The 25,738-nt window shown below is 44.9% G+C and overlaps 1 protein-coding gene across 1 annotated transcript in view; it reads right to left on the bottom strand.

Moving 5' to 3' along the window:
- Positions 1-20,821, bottom strand: part of LOC144792662 (solute carrier family 2, facilitated glucose transporter member 5-like) — an 842,308-nt gene extending 821,487 nt beyond the window's left edge. The window contains exon 1 of the mRNA XM_078667809.1: positions 20,701-20,821. The gene's annotated coding sequence lies outside the window, so the exon portion shown is untranslated. The remainder of the gene's footprint in view (positions 1-20,700) is intronic.
- Between the last annotated feature and the right edge of the window lie 4,917 nt (positions 20,822-25,738).

Below are 25,738 nucleotides of genomic sequence, written 5' to 3'. Positions count from 1 at the left end.
CTCAGAGCTGCTTGCCATGTTTCACAGGGATCTGGATACTGCTGCTCACTGTGGCTGCTCAGCTCAGGCTGCCTCTCCAGAAAGTTCTGATGAGTTGCACCTGGCTTGCCACACCCTGTGGGGGAGGGTGCTTCCACCTCATTGGCTGAAGTCAATAGTTTCAGTTTCCTTGATCGACGAATCGTCATTTACCGAATCGGTAATTGCCGAATCGGATTTTACCGATTCGAAACTACCGATTCGGTATTAATGCCGCGTTCCTATTGGTCCTTTGGCCCATGGGGTGTATTGCTATGTCCGATTCGGTAGTTACCGATTCGGTATTGGCAGATTCTGTCTATACCGAATCGGTACTTGCCGAATCGGTGCGTATCGACTCACGATACCGAATTGTACCGATTCAGTAAAATTCCGAATTTTTTTATCTACATATCATTTACCGATTTGGAAATACCGATTCGGTACGATTCGGTATTTAAAAATCGGTAAATGCGTTTTACCTACATCGGGTCCCTAATCTTTGTTTCCTTGAAACTTAATCTGCAATAAAACCTTCCTGTCAGTAAAATGTCAGACGGTGAAGAAGAAAGGGAGGCAGCTAGAATAGCAGCTCGACTCCTAGAGGAAGACAATAGTCTCCTACAGACTGACCCGGATGCAATACTCATCCCGGTCAACATAAGAAAAACTATAACTCTTAAACTCATAGAAAATGGACTAACATCGAGAGGTGGTACAGTCATATTCGTAATTGAGGCACATGAATATCGGCAGACAGAGGTATTCTATTCATGGATAAACTTTCCAGCAGCAAACGCTGTCACACGTGAGTTCCACTATTACAAAATAGAGGAACCTCCGGATGACTACACTCCTTTCGAGGAGGTGGAAATCCCATTAAAATACCAAGAGCACCTGCTCTGGTTTAAAGGCGCCCTAAAACATAATAATCACATCACCAGGCTCGGTCCAATAGGTAGACCAGGAGCAACGTGGCCAGTTCTAGCCAGCTACACACCACATCCAGACATTCAAAAAAATTTCAATACCAGAACTTTTGGTACAGTTAAAACAACTGATTAAAATACATAGACAATTAGTCCAATATGTAATGCGGACTTCAACAGTCCAACCAGCTATTAACATTCCACAGCTGACCCCTCACCAGGGGAATACAAATAAAATAACATCACAGAACATACAGTCATGTCTGGGTAAAGTACCCGCAAAACGGGAACAAATTCCATTCTGGTTAGCACGAAAAATCACTCAAATAGAGGCAGTATTTCCGGATACTACCGCTACTGAGAAACACAGAATTCTGACTATCTGTCTTCCAATGGGGATCGCAGCACATAGAGAGGACTGTGACACTTGGGGCACAGTCTTTGCTTCCATTTACACAAAAACACATGGTGTTCCGTCCATGGCGGTAATACCCGATGTGTTAAGACAGATTCAAAATGAATACGGTCCAGAGCCTGCTTTAACTCTGGGTATGAAATTACTGAAAGACTTCAAGCAAGTCTCAGCTTTATTATTATCTAACATAAAAGGAGAAGCAGCATCTGTGGCAATCCACCAGAAATTGAAAGAAACAGATATAGCAGAACAACCATTTGAACTTGCCAGAATCATAGAAAAATCCTATGAAGAGCTAGGAAGAGATAGTTTGGGTGGGAAACCAGTAAAACCCCAACTAACTGAAAATCCTGAAAGAATATTTATTAAAAATAATCTACACACTCCAAAAAAGAGCTGGGATGGAAATAAACAATCCACTCCCAAAGAAAAAAGATTCCAGACCAGAGGTAAGTCTCCTCGGCAGAGAGAAAGATCTCCGGACCAAGGACACAAGTCTCCCCAAAGGGAACCCTCTGAGAAAAGATACAACCTTAGAAATAGGGATAATTTGAAGAAACCTGATAGATATCAAGATATTGATACACGTCCCTCTCGATCTTTTCAGACTTCCTCGCAGAAATCGGAAAGAAGAGGACAGTCAGAACACAATGAAGAGCACGTCAAGTCCAAAGACAAAGAACCTGCTCATCAAAGTAAAAAAATTACAATTTCCAAAAAAGAAGGTAGCTAGCATTAAAGTAATCAAACATGCCGAGGATCCTGAGGACACAGCTGAAAAACGGAGAGTGGGCTCAGACGATGCTAGACAGCGCAGCAGAAGTGAGCATAGCTCGCAAGATCCTGATGAATCATCTGGAGACAGTGGACACGAATGAATACATTCAGGTGGAAACTGCAGACACCAGAGTTAGCAAACCTCATAAGATATACGAAATAACATTACGTATAGAGGGAGATAAGACTAGGAAAATAAGGGGTCTATTTTGGGGTAACCTCTCCAAAGGCAATGACATCCTTTTAGCTGAAAAAGACTGGCCACCGGAGTTTGTAAGGGAGTTCCCTCATGGCGAAGAAATGATTATGCCTGCCTTCTCAAATCACATTCCAATTCATAAAAAATATACACTTGCAAGAAAGTGGGCAGTAGCCCAAGCTCCTGCATTATATAAAAATCATGTTGGATGGGATGAGGACTCTCCTCCTCACAAAATCCAGTTAAAATGTCAACCAACTGCACAGAGGCAGTACCCAATTAAGCAAGAAGCTAAAAAACAGGTCAGGGAGATCTTAGATCAACTTGAATACCAGGGGGTGATTGAAACTTGCACCTCACAAATGAACAATCCTTTGTTTCCTGTCTCCAAACCAGACGAGTCATATCGTCTAGTTTTGGACTACAGACACCTTAACTCATGTTGCAAAACCTTTGCAGTACAAAACTCACATAGTGCAGCACTAATGAATAACATTGTGCGCAAAAAATACAATACAACATTAGATATCTCTAATGGATTCTTTTGTCAAAACATTGCACCTGAAAGCAAGTATTTGACCGCTTTCTCAATATTGGGCTCTCAGAAAATTCTGTCGACTCCCCCAGGGGTTCAAGAACAGCCCAGGATTATTCTCAGCGAGAGTAACAGAGTTACTACAAATGTATGATGATGAGGCATTATCTTATGTCGATGACATCTATCTAACAGATGATGACTTGGATACTCACTTGAAAAGAGTGAACACCATAATACTTGGGTTCGCAAGCAGAGGGTTACAAATTCAACTTTAAAAAGTCTCGAATTGCCCATCTAACTGTCCTGTTTTTAGGATATGAATTATCAAGTGAAGGTAAAAGCCTGGCAGACAATTTCCTAGAGAAATGCGCTGTAATCCAAGCACCAAGAACGCTGAAAAACTTACAATCAATTCTAGGTTTCCTGAATTTCGGAAGAACTTACATTCTAAATTATGCAGAGAGGGTTAAACCTCTCTATGAACTAATAAAACCAGATTTTAAAACAATCAATTGGACTCAAAAACACACAGAAATGTTGAGATCATTACTAACAGACATGTTAGCTAAAACAAAATTGCAAACACGCGATAACACACGCAACCTTGTAATCCGAGTCATCCCAGGAAGATGCGGATTCACATACCTAACCTCTAATGAGGGAGAAACGGTACCATTAGCATACAAATCACATTTGTACACAGAAGCTGAAAAAACATTTAGTATTAAGGAAAACATTGTACATGCGGTTCAAACAGCTGTAGCAAAAGAAAGAGCCCAGGCCGAAGGCAGACGGATTACTGTTAGAACAGCAGAATCAGCCTTTGAGGCACTAACAAGCCCATGTAATTTACCGACTATGGCATTAAATCCAAAATGGATACAATGGGAAAATTCTCTTGCTACAGACAAAGTGAAATACTATTTTGACCCGGAAATGAAAAGATTAAAAAATCTAGAATATGAAATAGAATATCCTCTGCCAATCGACATTCTGCCCATACGACAGTACGCCTGTGTAATATATACAGACGGATATACACAACCCTCAGTTTGGGGAGAACAAGCCTATAACGCCACATGCGAAATTGTTAAAACTGTGTGGCGCGGAGGTAAATTGACACCTCTGGTAACAAAATCACAGTCTGTAGAAAATAATTCAGAACAACAAACTGAAATAATAGCGTTAAAAATGGTGCTAGATAACGCGGATCGCGAAATACCGACACTAATAGTGTGCGATTCATATTACTGCGTCAAATCATTCAATAATGACTTGCAGAAATTGGTTCAAAATGGTTACAAAGATGACACAGGTGCCACAATAAAGCAAAAATCGCTTTGGGAACAAGTAGTTCTTTTACAGAAAGAACTACCAAAGACTCACGTGATACATTCGCTGAGTCATGAACGTGATGGCGTTCACGTTTCAGGGAATTCATTGGCTGAGACAGCCACAGAGGAAGCAACTAAACCGGCTTCCGTAGCTACAAAAAAGCGTTCAGAAAAATACATAGACGGAGAAACGATGCTGGCGGTGAAAACGTCATCAAAAGGCGACTGTGCAGCGCTACCCGTCAACTATCCACTCAATTATACATACATAATCGATGCAAACTCCGTTCCTTTTGCTCAAATCCCTGGAGTGGGGGATAGGGTAATTCCAAACACGAACAGGAGAAACTTGTTAATAGCAGACGCACACATGGGTGAGGGTCTTAGACACCTTAAGATTAAGGAATCTCTGACAGAATTACAATCAATATACTGTTGGCCAGGAATGAGCCTGCAACATCACAAATTCGCAATAAACTGCCCAGACTGCAACAGAGATCGCAGTGGCGAACCGGCCAGTGTATTGCCATGGCTCTTCGCTTAGATAGGACAATACTATCTATATGCAGAGCCCAGTAGGAATAATGCGTCATATTAACATATAGAGACTAGTTTCACTTAAAATGTAGACCCCAGCTCTCGGCTGACGCCAGAACTGTTATAAAAGATTTGCGAGTCTATATCAGCACATACGCAATTGGCATGCTACATTCTGACCAGGGTCCTGCTTTTAGCTCTCGAGCTTATAAGGAGGCCATGACCGGCATGGGCATTGCATTGCGGTAATCTTGTCACTTCCTTCCTGAGGGAAACGGGATGGTGGAAAGAAAAAACTGAGACATATAGCAATCTATAATGGCAAAGGTATTAGGTTTGGGTGTTGGGTGGGTCAAACATTTAATAAGTGTCCAACGTAGTCTTAATAATCTGCCAAGAAATATCTCTGAGAGGTCTCAGTCCGTACAAACTATTGTTCGGGACTAGAATGCAAATCCAGGACCTCGATAGTCAAACTTCAGTGGTGGATGGAAAATGCTTTGATATCAAAGATCGTTTGGCTATTTTACAGGACTTAAATGAAACAAGAAAAGACCTGAGCAACATAAAGTTGAAACAACAGCCAACAGCCACTGAAGAGAAACCACCTGTCCCAGCAAGGCCTGTCTGGATTCCAAAGATTGGGGATCTGGTCAGAGAGAAAATCGCGGTGAAGAAGGAATTTGGGCCTTCTTACAGAAAAACAGTACCTGTCTTAGCTGTCAACAGGACAAGATCAGTTGTACTACCGCCCCTTGCTGGTAAAAAGGAGAACCGAGTTGTATCCATCGACCTGGTTAAACCACAATCATGTGGCGAATAATAAGTAGTAGGCCAAGTGGACTCCCAAGAAATAGCAGAACACCAAAGTTTGCTACAAATCAAGAGGTTCAAACTGAAAGACTAATCACATTTGATAAACCTACAGTAAATCAACAAGGACTATGCAACAAAGCCATGGAACTTATGCCTTTTGAAACCCAAATTGCAACAATTCATCAAGAAACACCTGTCTACAACGATGTAGCCACAGACTATGCTAATGAAACAAAGAAAATTCCAAAAGCAAAGAAAAATCCAGAAGCAATTCCAACAATTGACAGAACTGCATCAGGCTACTTCATCAATTTCGATGACTTTTCTGAGGATCCGAGCGAACCTGAGGAACAGCCAACAACAACAAAAACTTTTAAAGACAAAGCTAAAGAACTCTTTCATCAACTACAAGAAACCTATCTGATTTCTCCATGGATTGAATTTTGGGTGGTGCTAGGTGTACTTTTTCTCCTGCTTTGGCTCATCATGGTACTGTGCTTGGGACACTTCATTGAAGGAAAATATGTTGCAATGGACACAGCAAGCCAGAACATCAACCTGGTCCTAAAGCCACACAAGTCTTCACACATCGAGAAAAGAGAACTTTCTTCAGTAAACTTCAGAGCCAATCCATTACCCGGTGGGGTAGCATGGGACAAAACAGATTACGATATATATGGCCCGGTCGAGCTCTTGAAGTATCCTCACCAATTTAAGGTTTCATTAAGTGACTTTGTAAAACCGAGTACATTCTCTGATGATTGGGACTTTGAAAGTATTAATGATATGATGTCAGACTTAGTTATGTCAGCAAAATTTAAAGAACATGATTATTTACAAGGTTCATCAAATTATAAACATATGTATTGATACAACCATTATGCTAACCATTATTTGCATAAATCTGCTCAACCTAGAAATGTTTTAAATTATAATCAATGGGAACATTGTGCAACTCCACCAAAAGGTAGCTCGAAAACATTCTATGAGAAATTTCCATACTTCTCAGGGTTTAACACAAGTGACGCAGAGACATTTTATTTCAAACTGTTAAATAAGACAGGAATGAAAACCATGCTAACAAATACAAAATTAATCTATTCGGAATCATTTTATGAAAAAGTGAATACATTTGGTTATGATTTTTGGAACAAAAACATCGAAACAAAAACGATCTGGGGTACCAGAGATTGGCAAGTCCAAGGTATAGAATCATTATTCAGAACCTGCATGATCCCAGAACAAATTATATTTTTGAATGACACAATTCAACAAACATCCTGTTTTGGCCTAGCCAAAATTAAAGACTTAAACAAACCGTCTATTCCAAAGCCAACACCTGACAGTAATAGCACTACAGATGTTGAGATAGACGTATCCCATATTTTAAACCAAAACAGAACACATCCTGATTGGAAAAAATGGTTGATCTGGCCCACAGACACAAATAACTGTCAAGATAGATTCCTGAACAAAATACAGGGGTTCAAATTGACCAGGCCAGACCCTAGATACTCCCAGAGACAACATCCAGGGATTGTAACAACATACAGTGTAGGAAAACTCTGCCTCGAATGGCTACATACATCCACACTGGCAGAGATTAAGCAACACTTTACTTTACTTAAAGAAGGTGCTGACTTGCGTGATTTCATTATGGGACCACGCAAACAGCGTCAGAAACGTTTCATAGCGGCCTCTATATATGCAGCTTACAACGAAGCTTGGAAAGTAACTCAAATTGAAACGAGAGAAAATACGGGAAATTGACCGTATTAATTTGGAAAAAACACTTTCTGTTGTGGACAATGGGTTAATGACTCTGTCTTCCAGAATATATTCACTGGACAGTATTGTATCATCTGCAATCGATATAATAGAACAGGACATGCTAATGTTACAACATGGTCAGTCCCAATTGCGTTCTAATGTACAGCTTGGCTGGACGTTACAGAATCTGCGTTCAGGCTATGTGCCTTGGCGTTTAATCAACACAACATCATTATTCTCTATCTTTAACCTTACTGATATACAAATCAGCTTGGCACAAAAGGGAGCAGAATATACAATTCTGAGCATTGAAAAACTTGAGAGATTACCATTGACAATGTCAGAACGACCTGTCATTGAATGGATAATACATGGGATAATACCTATTCTGATAACGACTTTCCAATTTCGATACTGCCAACAGTATATACAGGCAGGCCAGTATGAAAGGTTGGGTAAAGGATACATTAAGTCAACATGGGAATTACCTTACACACACACATGTTATAGTGAAAAAGGACAGAATGTATTTCTTAGTGGTAATAATTGTGAAAAATCACTAAGTGGTATACTTCTGTGTCAGGGTATAAATTTACATGGAGCCTGTGAGGGGACTTCAAATAACCTTTCATGTCACCAGCTTGGCACACCTGCAACTCGAATAGAGCCATTCTTTAGACGGCTTTCTAACGGGAGCTATATTCTAATTGTGGACCACAGATGTTGTGGCCTGGTGCCAGGAAAAGCTTATTTAGTAAGCGTAAGTTCCATGGTCACTTGTTGTATGCGAGTATTGTTTCCAAACGACACTCCAGACAGGGAGGAAAAAATTTGGCCCAGTCTGAAAATCTCTTCTATTCGAATTGATACTTTAAGCAGAATGAAGACTGTGCTTCTACAGACGCCAGTGCCCTTGACGTCATCGAAAGAAACGTATGATCTCCAAGTTGCAAGGACAACGGCAGAGATTCATAACCTTTTATCAACAAATTGCCCCCTACACTTCGCAGAAATGCTAAACGAAATCTTAAACATTTCTGATACGAATGGTGTCGCGAGTGTATTTAAGACAATTTTTTCGGGACTGTTGACACCTTTCAAAGCAGTCCTGGGCATTTTTCCTAATTTTGTCCATTCACTCTTTGGTGGCCTTTCACTCCTGTTGGGACTCGTAGCAGGCATTTTATTTTTGACTCTCCTGCTTCGTTATGGCAAGCCAAAACGCAGACAAGACTCCAGCTACAATGGAAGAAACGATCCTAGCTATATGCTATCGGGACCGCATAACTAAAGTCCTTGGATTAGCCCGGCTAAGAGATCTGAATATGACCTGGTTTCTTTCATTCAGACCCATCTGGCAAAATTGTATCTTACCTGTGTTAAGATGTATGCTGTGCGGAGAAGAATGCGTGTTAGACGTCTGTCTTACACTACAATCAGAAGTACCATTGGATACAGATACTTTGCTCAGTCCAGTAAAGGCTCATGCATTGTGTTGTCCCCAGCGGTTACCCATCCTGATGACGGCATTCGTTGAGACTTCACCACTGCGATTGAAGGGTAGTGAAGTGCAAGATGAGAGCAGCATCAACCAGGTACGACCCTCTGTGTGCACTGCTGATCCTGTCATCGATGATAGCAATCATTCTCACGACTGCACAGTTGCGGCATTTTCCAACTTGGTCGAACTTTCACCTGAAGCGGTAAACTGCTTTTTTGAAAGTCTGTCTGGAATGATGTTCTCGCCCGAACAGAAAGAATTAACTTTTAAGCAAATGAGCACTCAGCGTTCCCTGAACTCTGGATTTGTCCTTCAGCTTTGAAAAACAAAAGCTTCTGAAAATATTTGGAACTGTTTTGACTTCTTCCCTTGAAAACGAAATTATTTTTTTCCCCAATTTCAAAATATTTACCTTTTATTTTTGGCACTTCTCCTCTGCTTAAAGTAGAACTTTTCTTAGAGAACAGAGCTTCTATTTTTAGGAACTCTAGAGACAATTTATTACCTCAGCCTCTAGCATATTTACAAATAACTGTATTTATATGTGATGAAGTGGTCTCGCACTCTTCTTTTCTGTATTAAGAGCCATTTCATGTGTAATTTTCGCAAATCATTCATGCTGAAATATATGTGCATCCTTTTAATGAATGATTACACTGCTTGAAGGCATACAGTACCTATACTCATTTTCGTGTATTTCGCATTTACCATTTCAGATGCAAAATAATGTATTTTGGGGTAGATCGGTATACACATGCACCGTTAGATATGTTTACTATTGCTTAGTTTAGTAATTATGGACATGAATTCGTGGAGTGGGTGTAGTGTGTTTTATCTAGGTACCTGAACCAATATCCTATTCTTCGCCCTTGTCCGGTTATAAATCGATAATATCCCTGCAACGGCACAGAAACCCTTTTTCATAATTCGGTCATAGCGCCTGCTGTCACATTAAGCAAGCCTATTCCTCCAGCCCCCTAGAAAGCACACCGAGTTCTTAAACAAATCCAAGCCTCCAGCAACCTGGAAAATCCCCGCCTGCTATTGTTTTGATTTCGTCCGAGAACTCCTGTAAAGCACTGTAAGAACGACCAGTTCTTAGTGACATCTTTATTGACGTCTTATGTCCATCGTTACGTCAACCCCGGCACCTTTCAGGTATAAATATACCAACGCTGCCTTAAGAAAACACACGGTGGTGGTGAATCTGGAGCAGCGACTACTTGCCCGAGAGCCCAGCTGATGCGAGAGCCCACGGACGCTGCCCCTCCCTTTTGACGCGCTGAGAAAGACGCTGTCTTTTCTCTTGCCGAGAAATCCAGCCTCCGGCGTTTCCAGCTTACCCTTGCGGGTGACTGGGATATCGAGTCCTGAGAGAGAGATACCAGCCCTCCTGCCTTCTAATACCCAGGTACTGAACTGACTAAACCCTTACAGAGAATTCTTGAGTCAGATTCTTGGCAAACCAAACTCAACTTAAACTGCTACTTACTTACTCCTTCCCACGTATTAGGCTTAGGTCAGGTACACCAGGGTAGGCTTAGCTAGAAGCACCAGTTGAGTACGATTAGTCAATGTATATATGTATGTATCTATTTTATCCATTTTAAAGTATCATATGGCTAAGAAACCATAACAATGCTTTTACAGTATTATTTCATAATCCTGCTTTTACTGTATGCACTCTACTTAACTATAAGTATTGCAATTGTAGCAATTCATTTCTCTTGTATGAGGAAAGAGACTGCTCAATAAATAACACCTTTTATTGAAAACGCCCGTCTCTCTTTTTCTCTGCAATCTGGTGAAACTAAGTACGCACTTATTGACTGAGTAAAATAGCTGTCTTTTGTTTTCACACGACTCTAGAGATATACTCTTATTCAGGGAGAGCAAAGTTGTCATGTTTTATGGTTGTCAGAAACTAAATCCCTTCTTGTCTATCCAGGGAGGTTAGACTCCTCCTCGCTTATTCGAGAAAGTTTCTAGTGAACTCTGAGCTATCTGGCAAACACTTAAGTCTAATATAGTCAGTAGAGACCTAGATAACCTCAGTCCTACGTCTACACTACTGAAGATATTATTCCAATGCGCAGAGCCTATTGGGACTATAGGAACTACACTACATCATCTGCAAACATCAACGCTGAAACCTTTGAGTTTGCTAGTTTGGGGGCATCATTGTCCATGATCTCTGTAAATTAGGCAAAAAGTCCGTTGACATATAGGCAAAACAGGGTTGATGCAAGCACACAGCCCTGCCTTACTCCTCTGCCAACTGGGAGTCTGGTGGTTAGTTCTCCCCCTTTCCACATCTTACTCGGGCATAGATGGCATCATGCAGCTCAATAAGCATGCCTAACAAGTAAGAGGGAATCCCCAGTTCTCTTAGCACCCCCCATAATTTGGCTCTGGGCACCAAATCAAAAGCCGTTTTCAGGTCCATGAAAATCAAATAGAGGCTGCCACCCTCCATTGACACCGTTTTCCAAACTATAAGTTGGAGTCTATATATTTGGTCCATGGTGGAAGTGTTCTTCCTGAATCCGGCTTGGTAGGGGCTTATAACCTCATTCTCTTGCATCCACCCCTGGATCCGGGTTGAGAGTACTCGTGCAAACAGTTTTTGAGTGACATCGATGAAACTGATCGGTCTATAGTCTGCAGGGAGTAAAGGAGAGCTCTTTTTAAAGACTGGGACAATTTCTGTCCCTGCCAGGTGTCAGGGATCGGCATACCATTCATTATGGTGATGAATAGTATGCACAAATAGGGACCCCAGATAGTTGGTTATTCTAAAAACAAATCCCCTGGTAGCCTGTCTAGTCCAGGTGCTTTGCCTGCTGGAAGCTTCTCAATTGCCTTGGTGACCTCAAGGAGGGTTATCCCAACAGGCACCTCTTGGGCATGCCTGGGTAAAGGAGTAGTTGAACCCACTGCCAGGCCGGTATCAGCACCCAAGAGCCCTTGGGTGGCGCTGTGGCTACTACAATGTGAACCGGTATCGGTTTCCAATGTATATAGCGCCCGGAAGTGGTCGGCCCACTTTTCTGCTGGAATATTCGGTTCATTGGCTGGGGATCCCTCCCTACTTTTGGTTAAAAGCTTGTTTTTTTGCTTTGATGGCCGCTATCAATGCCTGTTTTGCCTTGCGGCAATTTTCATTAAACAACGTCTGGGTTACCATTTTTATTTTTTTGGGGCGTACTATTGGGTAAAACATGTCAGCTAGTTTAGTTGCCAAAGTCTTATGGAGTTCTCCAACCTGATTGATGTAAGCTATGTTGCCTCAAGTGGCAGAGATGCTGCTAAGTTCTTGCAAAGCTGGTATTACTACTTCATAAAGAGCACCCAGCTTCTCAGGTGATTGTTTTATTACCCCCCACTTATTTCTTTGTCTGTTATTGGAAAATAATAACCTGTTCTCCTGGGGGGGATTACTAACAGGGAGATTACCTGAATCCGGCACCTTCAATGTCAATGCCAGGGCATTATGGTCACTATCATGTCGTGGTACGCCAGAAAAATCAAGGACCCTATGCCATGATCTCGACTCAACTAAAATATAGTCCAGAAGAGAGGTTTGACCAATTCTATTAAATGTTGATCTACCCGGCCAATCAGAGGTTGTACGACCATTGCATGCTCTCAGCGAGTGGTTTAAGATAGTGGCATTTATTTGGAGTACTAGGGCAACCAGGACTCAACCAGTAGAATTTGTGGGTCCAGAATAGCCCAGAGTAGGTCCTCCACATTGGTAATCAAATCATGAGTGCCAAAAAAAGTTCTCAAATTGACAATTAAAATCGCCCCCACTATTAACCTTGTGTTCAACGGGACAGTAGGAATAAAGGAATTTAGATCGTCAAGGGTTCTTGATTCCTTGCACAAGCTTACAGGCCTGGAGTAGACGTTAAGAATGGCAAACTTCAGCTTGGTGAGAAAACTAAGCTTTACGCATTGAATATCATTGGTGGAGGTGATCAGGGGACTAGCTGAGCAACCCACATGTGAGGCGACCCAGATAGATAGTCCCCCAGACGGTGTGCCCCTCTTTCTGGTAACAGCTGAAATATTAAATGTCGCAAATCCCACCTTTGCGCACTCATCCCTCGCCCATGTTTCCTGAAACAAACAAATGTCAAACTGATCCACGAAAGTCCCCATTCAGGGCAAGAGAGTTACCCTTAATGCCAGCCACTTTCCAAGAGAGGATCTTCAACTCACTACCTATGCGTGAGTTTCCTCCCGGGAAATCGGTACAGGGTGTGACTGTGCTTGAAGGGTTTACCCCCTGTGCGATGTTATTGGAAGGGGCAGAAAGATTGGGGGATATAGACCCCGATAGGTAGAATGGGCCCTCATGGTCCTTGCTCCCCTACAGGGTAGTTGAAACACGAGCCCCCATTCCTGTCCCTGTCTCCACTGACGAGGACCGCTTTATACTCCCATGGTATAGCGTCACACGTCATCTCGGGGACGTCGGGGTACTCTTTGGATTGCCCAGATGCCCTGTCCCTGATGGTCAATCCACTTCTTCCAAAGCCCGTAGCGGTTATTTACGGGCAAATTAAAAAACAGAGGTCTAGTGGGAGGGTGTCTGTGGCCGAGATTCAGGTTTTCCATCGAGTGCCTATCATGCCCCAGGATTACGTTTTCCCTACCAGGATTAATACAGTGGGAGTAAAAATAATCAAGTGAGAGAGCTCTCAACTCTGTGTGGGCGCTGTAGGGCAAGTTTTATAATTTAGAAGCATGTGATCTGAGGGTTTTTAAAATGAATAACCACACAATCCCCTTGGTTTGGTTTTTTACTGACTCCTTCCCAATATACTTTCCGCACCATTAAGATTTCTCCAGCCCTTTCATAAGGAAACTGCCTGTGCTTTGCAAGCAGAATAAACTCTTATTCCTGAGTTCTAGCTGTGACTCCCCCTGGATGTTATTGAGAGGTGGGACCCCTGTCAGAATGATTACGTAGGGTGAAGATGCTGGTGCGAGGTTTACAGTTGGCAGGGCAACTGGTACCATCCTGCCCACAGGACACTCTTCCCTCCTCAGGACTTCTCTACTTGTGCTCGGCCCTGCTGCGCTAATGGTGGATTGGTGAATGCTCTGCATATTAGCGATTGAGGCGCTACTCTCTCCCGCTCTGCGTGGCATCCTTAGCCCTGCATTTGGTGCCCGCTCTTGCTCTCGCTATGCACCAGAATGCTGGGGGGTACAACTAGTATCTCGGTTAGTGGTCTGCTGAGTATTGGGGACGTGCGACCTGGGTGTTACCTGTTTGACAGAAAGACCCTGGGAGTTACAATAAGACTGGAAATTGAAGCCCCCCTCCCTCGATGGAAGTTGTGATATGCTAGTACTGGCTTGCGTTTGCCTGAAACCCCCTACAGATGTCAAGATATTTAGTTGGTCGACTAGGGGGGCAACTTCTTCCTTAAGTATAGCTCTAAATTGGGTCAGGAGATCTGCCAATAACGTCTGGGCCCAAGCTGGATACTTTGGGTCTGTACTGATGGCAACTGTGGGTTCAATTATTAGGTTTAAATTAAGTAGATCTTTTGCCCCTCTTCTTGCCTTCTTGCTGTCAGTTACCCTCCCAACTATTTGCTTTTGTTTCCCATTCTTACGTGTGCCTACACCCACTTCTCCCTTCCTAGTTACGCTAGTCGGATCATTTGCTTGGAGTGGGGGGCGGGGTAACATTTCCAGTAGATAAGAGTGCTACAGGAGAGGTATTAGAAATGGGCAGGTCTACTGTTGGAGGAAAGAGGTCAGGAGTAATTGACAATCGCCTTTCAGTGCGTTCAATTACCGTTGTAACAGCTCCTATGGCCCTTTGCAGTATTTTATCAATTGATGTTGGGCGGGGCGGAGAAGAGGGATTAGCTTGGGCCCGGGACTTTTTAATAGTAGAAGTACGTTTCCCCATGTTACAATGTTAAAGGGCACTCAGTATTCGCACCACCCTTTGTACAGATCAAACAGACTAAAAAGCTGTAAGCAGACACACAAGGCTTTTGGTAATATGCTCGGGGAGGGTGCCCAAGTAGATCGTTATACTCGTAGGAGGAAGGACCCGTTAAGCGAATCCCCTTAAAGTCGACACAAATATAGTCAATCCCCCGAAAACATACAGCATTTATAGTCAGTGGAAATGAGAAGAGCACCAAGAGGCAACTAGTCTACTTGCCGTAGGAAGTAATTTCGATGTTGTTCAGTTGCTGTAGAAATAAACCTTGAAATGCAGGAATCAAGTTAAGAGATTTAATCAGTAGCACAGCATACATCCAAGTCAATAGGCATCCAGGTTACAACTGCCTTTCAAAGTAAGAATGCTACATTAGCAAAACTTTGTTTGGAATGTAAAGCCATGCAAGAACCATAACAAGTCACATGCCTTAAAGACATATTGACATAATATATATAACTAAAACAACGAACTAAACATAAGATGTAACAGTTGCGTCGTCAAGAGAGCAGGTCTTTAGGGTCGACTGATGTGTAGATGAAATCAAGGGGGGTGGCTCAGCCCTGCCTCTTCCTGCCAATGACGGGCAAGGACGGGCCCGCCCTTGGCCCGGGCTTTGCCCGGGCGCGTCCCGCACCGCGGGAAAGACAGCAGCGCTTTTAAGCGCATGATGGCTCATCCCCCACACCTGTGGCAGCTAGGTGGAAGCGCAGAGCACCCTGGGACTTGGAGTCCCACCAGGTTCGGCGCGGCTCTGTGTGAGTGAAAGTCGGAGCTCTTACCCTGTTCCTCTGACCGTCCCCAACTTCTATTGCATTCATCCCCCCTTGTTCCTCCCTCCCCCCTATCGCTCCCTCCTGACTTACCACTTCCTTCTCCGGTACCCAATAAACAACAAATTAGCAGTCTTCTACCCCTAGTTACATCACCCCCCATCACATCCCCGTCCCAATCCCAACTTCTAATGCCTGCTTCTCCCCTCATTCCTTTCTCCCCCCTCCCGTTTCATTCTGATTCCTCCCCTTCCTCTCCCACTTCCAATCACTTCCACATCCTAAAAACAATACCTCCCACATTCCCCTCTTACCCCCTGATCTCCCCCCTTTCCAAAAACACTCAAAACTCCCTCCAACCCCCTCCTGGCTTTCCACCACTTCCTCCACTCTTTATTCCCCCACTACATAAAGCTAATTTGACGAACAGTCCAATAAACACAGACCCACCGCACCCATCAACTCATTCCCTGGCTTCCCCTACCACTGAACTTATCCTTCTGTCCCTCATCTTAGAACTATCCTCTCTTAGAAATGATCTCACTCCTTTCGAAAACTATCTCCTCACACACGGACACCCTCCTCAGCACATCCACAGACTCCCACCTTAACCCCATCACCTGCAAAATTACTCCTCCTTCTAACAACCACACAACTGACACATTACCCAATCAACCCTCACAAGCCATGACCCCATACAATACCAACATGTCCAATGAACCACAACGTGGCACTCAACCAACACCCTCTGAAGTTAACAGTTCCTCTAACATAACTATCTCTCCATCTCTACCCTCCAAAGCGAACAACTCCTCTAACTTAACTATCTCTCCACCTCCACCGTTACCCAATTTACCCCCTAGTCATAAACATTCCATCCCAATTATCTTAGGAACTAGAAGACTCCCCCTTCCGCCCTCCTCACCTAGACCTCCACAACTTCTTAGATCTATCCCCCCTTGTTCCCCCGCCCAACCACCCGACCACACTCCCTTTTTTTGCTCGTCGACTAACTGCCGATCCACCACATGCCCCACGCACCTGTCTACTATTCCAGTCCTTTTAGGAACAAGCAAACTCTCCCTTTCTCCTTCCTCCCCCAGACCACCCCAACTACTCACACCTATCCCTACTTGTCCCCCCTCCCTTACACCAGTCCCCACCTCCCTTTGCTGCATGTTGATTAACTGCAGATCTGCCTCCTGTCACGCCACTGAAATCGCTGAAACCATTCTTAACGAAAACATTGACATTGCCTTCCTAACCGAAACATGGCTCACCCCCCACTCCACTCCCATCCTCGACTTGCTTATCCCCCCTGGTTATTCTATCATTAGAAAAGACAGAATTGACCAAACAGGCGGTGGTCTCGCCATCATTTTTAATGCTGAACTTAACATCTCTCTAGTCAATCTACAAGTCCCTTCATCCTTTGAATACCTTTGCGCCGATCTCATCACTTCAGACTCCACCACTACCCGATTACACGCTATCTACCACCCCCCTGGAAACAACATCCCCTTTACGGAAGAATTGACTGATCTTATCATACAATCGTCACTCTCACATTCTAAAAATCTCTTCCTCGGTGATTACAACATCCATTGGAACAACAGTCTTGATCCCTCTGTCATCCTACTTAACGATACCATTGACATCACCAATATTTCCCAACTCTGCCATACTCCGACACATAACAAAGGTGCCACTCTTGATGCTATTATAATGAACAAAGATCTAGCCTCCCTCTCCAATATTCTTCCCGTAGATTGGTCTGACCACTACCTTATCCTCTTCACCATGACTAAATCCATTACTCTCCCCACCCTCAGCAGCACAGTATCCAAGAAATCCACCCGCAACCTTCACCTTATTCCTCCGGACAAATTGGAAACCGCAATTAAGGCTCACTTCGCTCTCCCCCCTCTCTCTGACAGCACCAATGACCTTACCAACCACTATAACAATACTATTCTTGAAACCCTCGACCAAATTGCCCCAATCAAACTTAAACTACAAAAAAACATTCCTCCTAAGTCTTGGTTCAATTCCGAACTTAACAATGAAAGACGGTCCCTTAGACATTCTGAACGGATTTGGAGAGCTCATCCAAGTGTTGACAACCTTGCTATCCTTAGAACCACAAGATCCCAGTACAAAAAACACATTTTTAACGTAAAAGCCTCCTTCCTACGTTCTCAACTAGAGCAGGCCAGAAATCGCCCTCGAGAACTTTTTAAAATTGTAAAAAAACAAACCTCCACTGGCCCTCCTAAAATACTAGCCTCCATTGACAAATGCGAAGAAATTGCCAGCTTCTTTACTAACAAAATCAACATGATCGAACTTTTGTTCTCTTCCCTCTCACCCTTACCTCAACTTTCCACCATCCTACACACCCTCCCCAACTCTCATAACTCTCCTTCGACCACCTCCTCTGCACCGCTCGATACCTCCGTTCCCCTCCCTGCTATACCCCAACAGGATATCCCTCCAATACCAAACCCCACTGCTAAAAACAATGCCTCCTGGAGTGATTTCAGTCCAGTAACAGAATCTATGATCACTAATATCATTGTCAAACTAAAACCTTCTGCCCACTCCAAAGATCCTCTCCCCCCACTCTGGTCCAAGAACTCAAATCCATCATTGCCCCCATATGGACCAAAATCATCAACTCCTCTCTTTCCACTGAATGTGTCCCTGCCTCCCTTCAACTCGGCCAAATCTCGCCTATTCCCAAAAACACTGCAGCTGACCCCAATGACCCTAACAACCTTCGTCCAATCTCTAACCTTCCATTCCTATCCAAAACCCTTGAAAAATGTGTCCTATTACAACTTGAGAAACATATCGCCTCCTTCAACCTCCTTGATGTCTTCCAGTCTGGCTTTAGAAAGGGATGCAGTACAGAAACTGCTATGCTTTGCATTGATGACATTCATCGTTCCCTTGACAAAGGAGAATCCTCAGTACTAATCCTTCTAGACCTCTCAGCTGCATTCGATACCGTCCACCACCTAACCCTTCTCAGCACTCTCAAAGACCGGTTCGGTTTAGAAGGCACCGTTTACAAATGGTTCTCCTCATTCCTACAAAATAGATCTCAACAAATCAAGCTTAGCCATTTACTCTCTAAACCTAAACCTGTCTCACTCGGCGTCCCTCAAGGATCCATCCTCTCCCCAACCCTATTCAATCTGTTCATGGAACCACTCACCCTCATCCTCAAACATTCTAATATCAACTACCACCTCTATGCTGACGACACCCAATTATACTACATGATCAAATCTCACAAAGACATCCTTCACCTCAATGAGACCCTGAAAAAAATTCAAACCTGGTTCCAACAGAACCATCTCAAACTGAACCCCAAACAAACAGAAATCATAATTCTCTCCCCCCAAAATAGCTCTCTTCCCATTCAACTTTGGTTAAATGACATCAAAGCTCTAAACTGCCCTCTCTCCACCTCCAATTCGGTCAAATCCCTAGGCATCAGTATTGACCAGAATCTGAATCTCATCCCCCACATTAAAAATGCATCCAAAAGCGCTCTTTTCACCCTTCTCCATCTTAAGAAACTTAAACCTTCTATTCCTGCAGAAGATTTCAAACTTGTTGTCCAATCGCTGGTCCTCTCCAGGATTGACTATGGCAACGGCACTTTGGCGGGCCCCCCTAAAATCCATCTTGCTCCAATTAAATCTGTCCTCAACCTTGCTGCTAGACTCATCTCTGATTGTAGAAAATTTGATCACATCTCCCCCGTCCTCAAAAATCTCAAGTGGCTCCCAATAGAAGGTAGATCAACCTACAAGATTGCCTGCATCACTCACAAAACTCTCCACCAAAACACCCCTTCTTACCTTGCAACAAAACTACACAAAGCAGGCTGCTCTAGATCCCTGAGGAGCACAAACTCCCTTGTCCTCATCCCTCCTAGACTAAAATATAAAAAAACACAATCCCGTGCGTTCTCCGGCAACGCTCCCACTATCTGAAACTCTATCCGAAAAGAAATCCGTTTCAACCCCTCCTACCCTCTCTTCAAGAAAGAACTAAAAATACTTCTTCTTAACAAATATTGGGGTATCTAATGTTTCTGACACTTTACAAGAACCAAGTATTAGGATATCTTATGTAAATTGACTCCCTACCTGCTCACTCCACTCTCCTCTACTATGCACCCCTCCTAACTCCCCCTCTCTTTACCCTCGTACTCTTACTCCCCCTCTCCTGACTCCCCTCTCCCTACTAACTTTCATTATCCATTCCCATCCCAATCTCTATCTCCATTCTCCCTGCCCCTTTTAGACATGCCGGCAATCAGTATCATTTTGTAACTCGTTCTCGCTTAAATTTTTTATCTATTTCATTGTTTTGTTTTCTCATGCCTTGTAAAGCGCTCTGATACTCTCGGGTCCAGTAGCGCTATATAAAACCTTTGAAATAAATAAATGGAGTAAGGCAGACGGCAGCAATCTTCAGCCTGGGACAAAGTTCCCACCAGGTTGCACCAGGAGGCACAATTTGACCCCCCCCACAAGCAGAGAAAGGACTCCTCAAGGCCCGCGCCGTGGGAAAGGCAGCAGCGCTTTTAAGCGTGTGATGGCTCCTCCCCCACACCTGTGGCAGCTAGGTGGAAGCTCAGAGAACCCTGGGACTTGAAGTCCCACCAGGGTTGGCGCGGCTCTGCGCGAGTGAAAGTTGGAGCTCTGGAGTAAAGCAGACAATAGCAATCTTCACCCTGGGACGAAGTTCCCACCAGGGTGCACCAGGAGGCACAATATGACCCTCACAAGCAGAGACGGGACTCCTCAAGACCCGTATTATACACAGAGCCTTTGAAAGGGATCACACTGTAACACTTATGTAACTTCAGAGATAGCTCTGCTGTCACATCTGTGCATCCTCAGCGATATTTCTGCTGTCTGAGGCCTGAGACTAAGATGGTGTACCTTTTGGAGTAGCTCCTCTCGCTGATGCCTTGTGAAGGCAGGTGGTAGGAGACAAAGATGAAAGGCAGGATGAAAGGGGGTGTCATGCGAGAGGCAAGACGTGGTAGAAGCGATGGGAAAGAATGGGTTAAAAGAAGGGAAGTGTAGCTCACCAGTTGAGACAGCAGGCGTGCCGTGTCAGGCTTAGCTCTCACTCTGGCAAAGGCTCTCTCTCTCTCAGCAGCTCCTGTTCCCACAGCACAGATTCTCACACTGACGGAGACCCATCTCTCCACCTTCACAGTCAGTTAGCTGAGTCCACAGCAACACTTTGCAGGATTTAAAATGATGCAAGGTGCTGCGAGGGCAGGGCAGGACAAGTTAGTGCTGTCTGGGCTGACGTGCCCCGAGGCTGAGAGTCACATGCACCTCTGAGCAGACACCGTGTACACAGCTGGGGGCTGGGGGAGTGGGGGAGGGTCGAAGTGCCTGCCAGCCATCCCTGCAAACCGGCTGCAGTGCAAAGACGAGCAGAAAGAGTTTGCTGGAGCAGCGCAGGCACCACCACACCAGACCTCAGCACCCCAGGACTATGGACACAACTCTCAAACTGCCCAGCAGCAGGGTCGTGGGGGGCTTGTCTAGCCCCCGCCAACTTTGCATCCTGCTTGTTGCTTGTTCTTCCCATTATCCATGTCTGAAGTTTCGTGGGAGCACTGTTAGGAACCAGTATTTTTACTACTCTATTTTCCCCATTCTCATATACCTGGAAGTTGTGGGAGTTATGGTCTCCGCTCAAGGGGGTTGGATGTCAATGTTCTCTGGGTCTATTCTTTCGGCCCTCCTGACCCTTAGGGAGGTGTAGCCAAAGCCCTCCGGGGCAGCACATGCAGCCACTGTTGTGCGGTCTTCTCCCCTGCTGTAAATGTGGTGTGGCAGAAATTGCTGGAAATCCAGGGGAGGGGAAGAAACAGAGGGCCTTTCTCCAGCCTGCCAATCCCCAGTGGTCCCGGGGAGCACGAGCAGCCAGCCATGGTACACCCTCTAAGGACCTCAGTCCCAGGTTGCTGTCCTAGGCCTCCGATGGCCCTACACGCTCAGGGACCTGGATGGCCCTACTCCAGTGATTCCCAATCTGTGCGCCGAGGCACCCCAGTGCGCTGTAAAAACTAGCCTGGGGCGCCGCGCAACAAACGCACAGTTTAAGAATCAAATTCATTTGTTCATCCCGGTGTCTCAATAGTCCCAGACAGTATGTTGTATGGAAGGTGCGGATATGCCACGAAATACAAAAATCGATTAAAGTAATACAAATGTGTAGATAAAGTCCGCGATCCATACTAGTAATGCACGTCTGCACACAAACAGGGAAATAATCTCGAAGGGCGCAGTACCTATAGGGGCCGCCGGGGTTTGTGCCAGTGTCACATTCCTTGTGTTTGGAAATAAAGCTCCGGTGGCAGCATCTGCGCAGAGACCTGGGCTGAACATGACAAGCCCGGGCTGAAAGAGCAGGCCGAGACGGAGGAGAAAGAAGCCTGGGTGGAGAGAGGGGCTGACAGGAGGGCCTTTACAAGGAGAGCACGGAGGAGATAGGCACAGACGCCACAAGTGGAAGCCTTTACATAGTAAATTGTAACGCATGCTACTTCAGTTTTAGCATTTTGTGTTTTTAAGTGTTGTACATACCAGGTGCATCTCTACCAGTGAAGTGGTTTGATTTTCCTTCCCTACTAGAAGAGAGAGAGAAAGAGAGAGAGAGGGAGGGAGAGAGAGAAAAAGAGAGAGAGAGAGAGAAAGAGAGAGAGAGAGAGAGAGAAAGAGAGAGAGAGAGAGAAATAGAGAGAAAGAAAGAGACAAAGAGAATGAGAAAGAAAGAGAAATCTATGCAAACAATTCAGGGGCATATTATCAAGGGGGTTTATCTCCGCTTTTTTGGCTTTAAAAGCCAAGAAAGCGGAGATAAAATTATCTCCCTATTACCTAGCTGTCGCTAACACCAGTTAGCGACAGCTAGTAGGACATAGCGACCATCTTGGGCCCCACTTTGCATGTCAGTGATATTTATCACTAATGATATGCAAAGTGGGCGTGCCAAGATGTTAGCGACTGGAAACAGTCGCTAACATCGCTATCTCCTATTACCAACTTTTGGAGATATTCGCGCTAAGCGCGAATATCTCCAAAAGCTAACACCTGCCCTGAGCAGTTCTTAGCCATGTTATCCAATGGGAGGTGGATAACATGGCTAAGAGCATTAGCTCGGTAATGCATGAATATCGCTGACTTTTCAGCGATATTTATGCATTGCGGCCGTTTTTTATCGCATTTGCGATAAACCTTGGTAATACCAAGGTTTATTTGCGATAAAAATCGCCACAGCTTAGCGGTAACATTTTGTCTCTAACCAAGCAATAGCGATAATTATCGCTATTGCTTGGTAATATGCCCCAATTCAGTTTGTTGCATAAAACAACATATGTTAGTGACAGAACACCATGTGCACAAGCAGGCATACATGCAAAGTCTGGTGTTAAAGCAATAGTTTTTCAAAACTCATTTGTGAGTTAAATGACTACCTGAAAGTACTGACCTAAAGGTCCTACCATGACCTGTCACACACATCAAAGCCTATCATCGACACACTTTCCCAGACTACATGATTAGAATACCTTCATTGGCTTCATCTCAAATATTTTCAGGGAGGAAAATAGAAGTACCCGCAAGGCTGGGCTTACATCCCCCTCCCCCTCCGACAAAAAAAAAATTAAGATGGGGAGCCATGGACAACAGACAACAGGTCAAGGGAGCCAGGGGTCAAAAAAGTTTGGGAACCACTGCCCTACTCTCTCAGGGCCATCCAGCATAACCCGCCTGCTCCTCAGTGGCTCTGCTTGGGCCGGACTGCCTCCTCTACTCTATGCACTATTGGAGGGGCAAGCTTCTATTTTCATCTGAGATGGGGTATACCAGCTGCGCTCCTGCCCCTGTGGACTGACAGAGTCCCGCACGCCTCACCGAGATGCCAAACTGATCCTACAGGGCACAAGTCGTAAAAAAAGAAGTGGGGGGACGCTGACGTCACAACAGGAAGTGATGTCACGAAAGGTGGCGTGCACCATCAGATTCATTGCCTCCCCTCGCTCACCCCTTAGATGCGATTGCATCAGAGAAGCCAGCGCGGGAGCAGCGTTCTTGATGACAGAGGCCAAAGAGTGAATGTGTGGCTCCATTTTCTCCAGTAATCGAGATCCTGGTAAAATAAGTGGGGGGACGCCGTCCATCCGCGTGGTACCCTGACTCGAGCCCTACTGCTCCAACATCCCCAAACAACTGCTCAATTGTCATCCAGTGGGCTGGCAGGGCACGGCTCCTCCACGGGCAGTCCAGATTCCTCCCTACATCACTCTGGAAGCTGGTGGGCAGCACCCGATTTGGGCCCAGACTTCTCACCATATAGCCTCCAGGACCAGTGCAGGCCATTGTATGCCACACAGCCCGCCTCCTCTAGGCTAGCTGCCTAAGGTGCTCGCCATCTGAAGCCCAGCCACTGGGTTCTGACTCCTCTATCTCCATGGCAGGGGCTGCAGAAATTCCGACACTCAGGTACAGCAGCTCAGACTGGGGTTTTGGCTGGTTTGGTGAGCCGATTCGAAGCTCGCCTACAATGCATCAACCATGTTGGTTGATAGTTGGCCACGCCTCCTTAACAATATAAAAATTAATGGCACTGGAAAAAAACATAACAAATAAAAATGTCGCTCTTTGCATTTGCGTTCGATCTATTGGCATTCTGGATACGCGCTGACCCTTTGGTGAGTGGCCTTGGGTGGGGAAGGGAATGGGAAGATAAAATCTCCCTCTGTACTGATGATGTGCTGCTTTATGTGACAGAGCCTGTGGTCTCTAGCCCCAGACTATTGCATATGTTCCACCTCTACGTCACCTATTCTGGATACATGATTAATTTGGGGGAAGCCTCTCCTGTATTCTCTATGTGTATTGGCGGCATAGAGAGGTCTCCCAGGGGGCCTTCAAATATCTGGACCTCTATGTGGCTAGGCAGCCTGAACTGTTCTACACAGTCAACCTCTACTCATTGTTGGATCGATTTAGGGCTGACTTCCAGCTCTGGTGGTCATTGGCCCTGTCATGCCTCGGCAGGGTGACAATGTACAAATGATCGCCCTACCCAAATTCTTATACGTGCTGCATAACATGCCATATTGAATACCGCCAGGGCTCTTCCAAAATGTGAGCCAGGTAGTCCAGCAGCTCCTGTGGGTTGGAGGGCTATGTAAGATCATTCTGTATAAGCTAATAAGGGGACGGTGTGATGGTGGCATTGCCCTGCCTGATCAAGAAAAGTATTACTGGTAAGGGTTAATTGCAACTGGTAAGGGTTAATGACTGGGTCACTGCTCAAGGGTAAAGGCCTCGATGTGGTGGAGGGTGACTAGATTCCTGGGACGGCAGGGATGCCTCACCAAGATGACCCCCCTATGGGACAGCGATATGTTGGCTGATGTAGGTTCCCTTGGAGGATTTACCGGCTGGACCGTGATAGACATTTCATCACTTGGGGACGTATGGAGAGGGGAGGATATGATCACCTGGGAGTTGTTGCAGGCATAATACGACATGGCCCCCGGGGAACTCTTTAGTTACCACCATTTGTGCCATGGATTGTGATCATATGTGGTGAAAGAGCTGTCACTTAATGAATCCTCCCCTTTAGGGGATAGATTGTTGACAGAACCACTCATTTCTAAGGCGTCTTCCTAACCTACAGTAAACTACTGCATAATGCCATGAACCCTCACTGAGGCTCAAGGAAATTGGAGAAGTTGAAATTAGCGAGATAGATGAGGAGGAATAGGAATAGGCACTCCGCGCACCCAGGGAGGTGGCGGTCAGAGATCGCTTCAGACTAATTCAACTACGGATACTGCAGAGATCGTACTACATGTGACAGCTCCTACATAGGATGGGTGGGGTGAGTACAGATGAGTGTGCCAGGGGCTGCCGAATGCAGGGGATTCCCACATACACTCTGGGATTGCATGCCACACTGTGCAGGAATCGGGGTTTAATTACAGGGGGAACAACATGAGCCCTCCCTGCATGCATTCCCATTCCCATTCCCAGATCCAGCAGGGGGGCCTTTTAGGGCCCCCTTATTTGCCTCACCCCTAGCCTTTTCATGTTAGG

The sequence above is a fragment of the Lissotriton helveticus genome, chromosome 11, assembly GCF_964261635.1.
Source record: "Lissotriton helveticus chromosome 11, aLisHel1.1, whole genome shotgun sequence".
In the NCBI taxonomy this organism is placed as follows: domain Eukaryota; kingdom Metazoa; phylum Chordata; class Amphibia; order Caudata; family Salamandridae; genus Lissotriton; species Lissotriton helveticus.
Note: the sequence above shows the minus strand (reverse complement) of the source record. Positions and strands in the feature narration are given on the sequence as shown.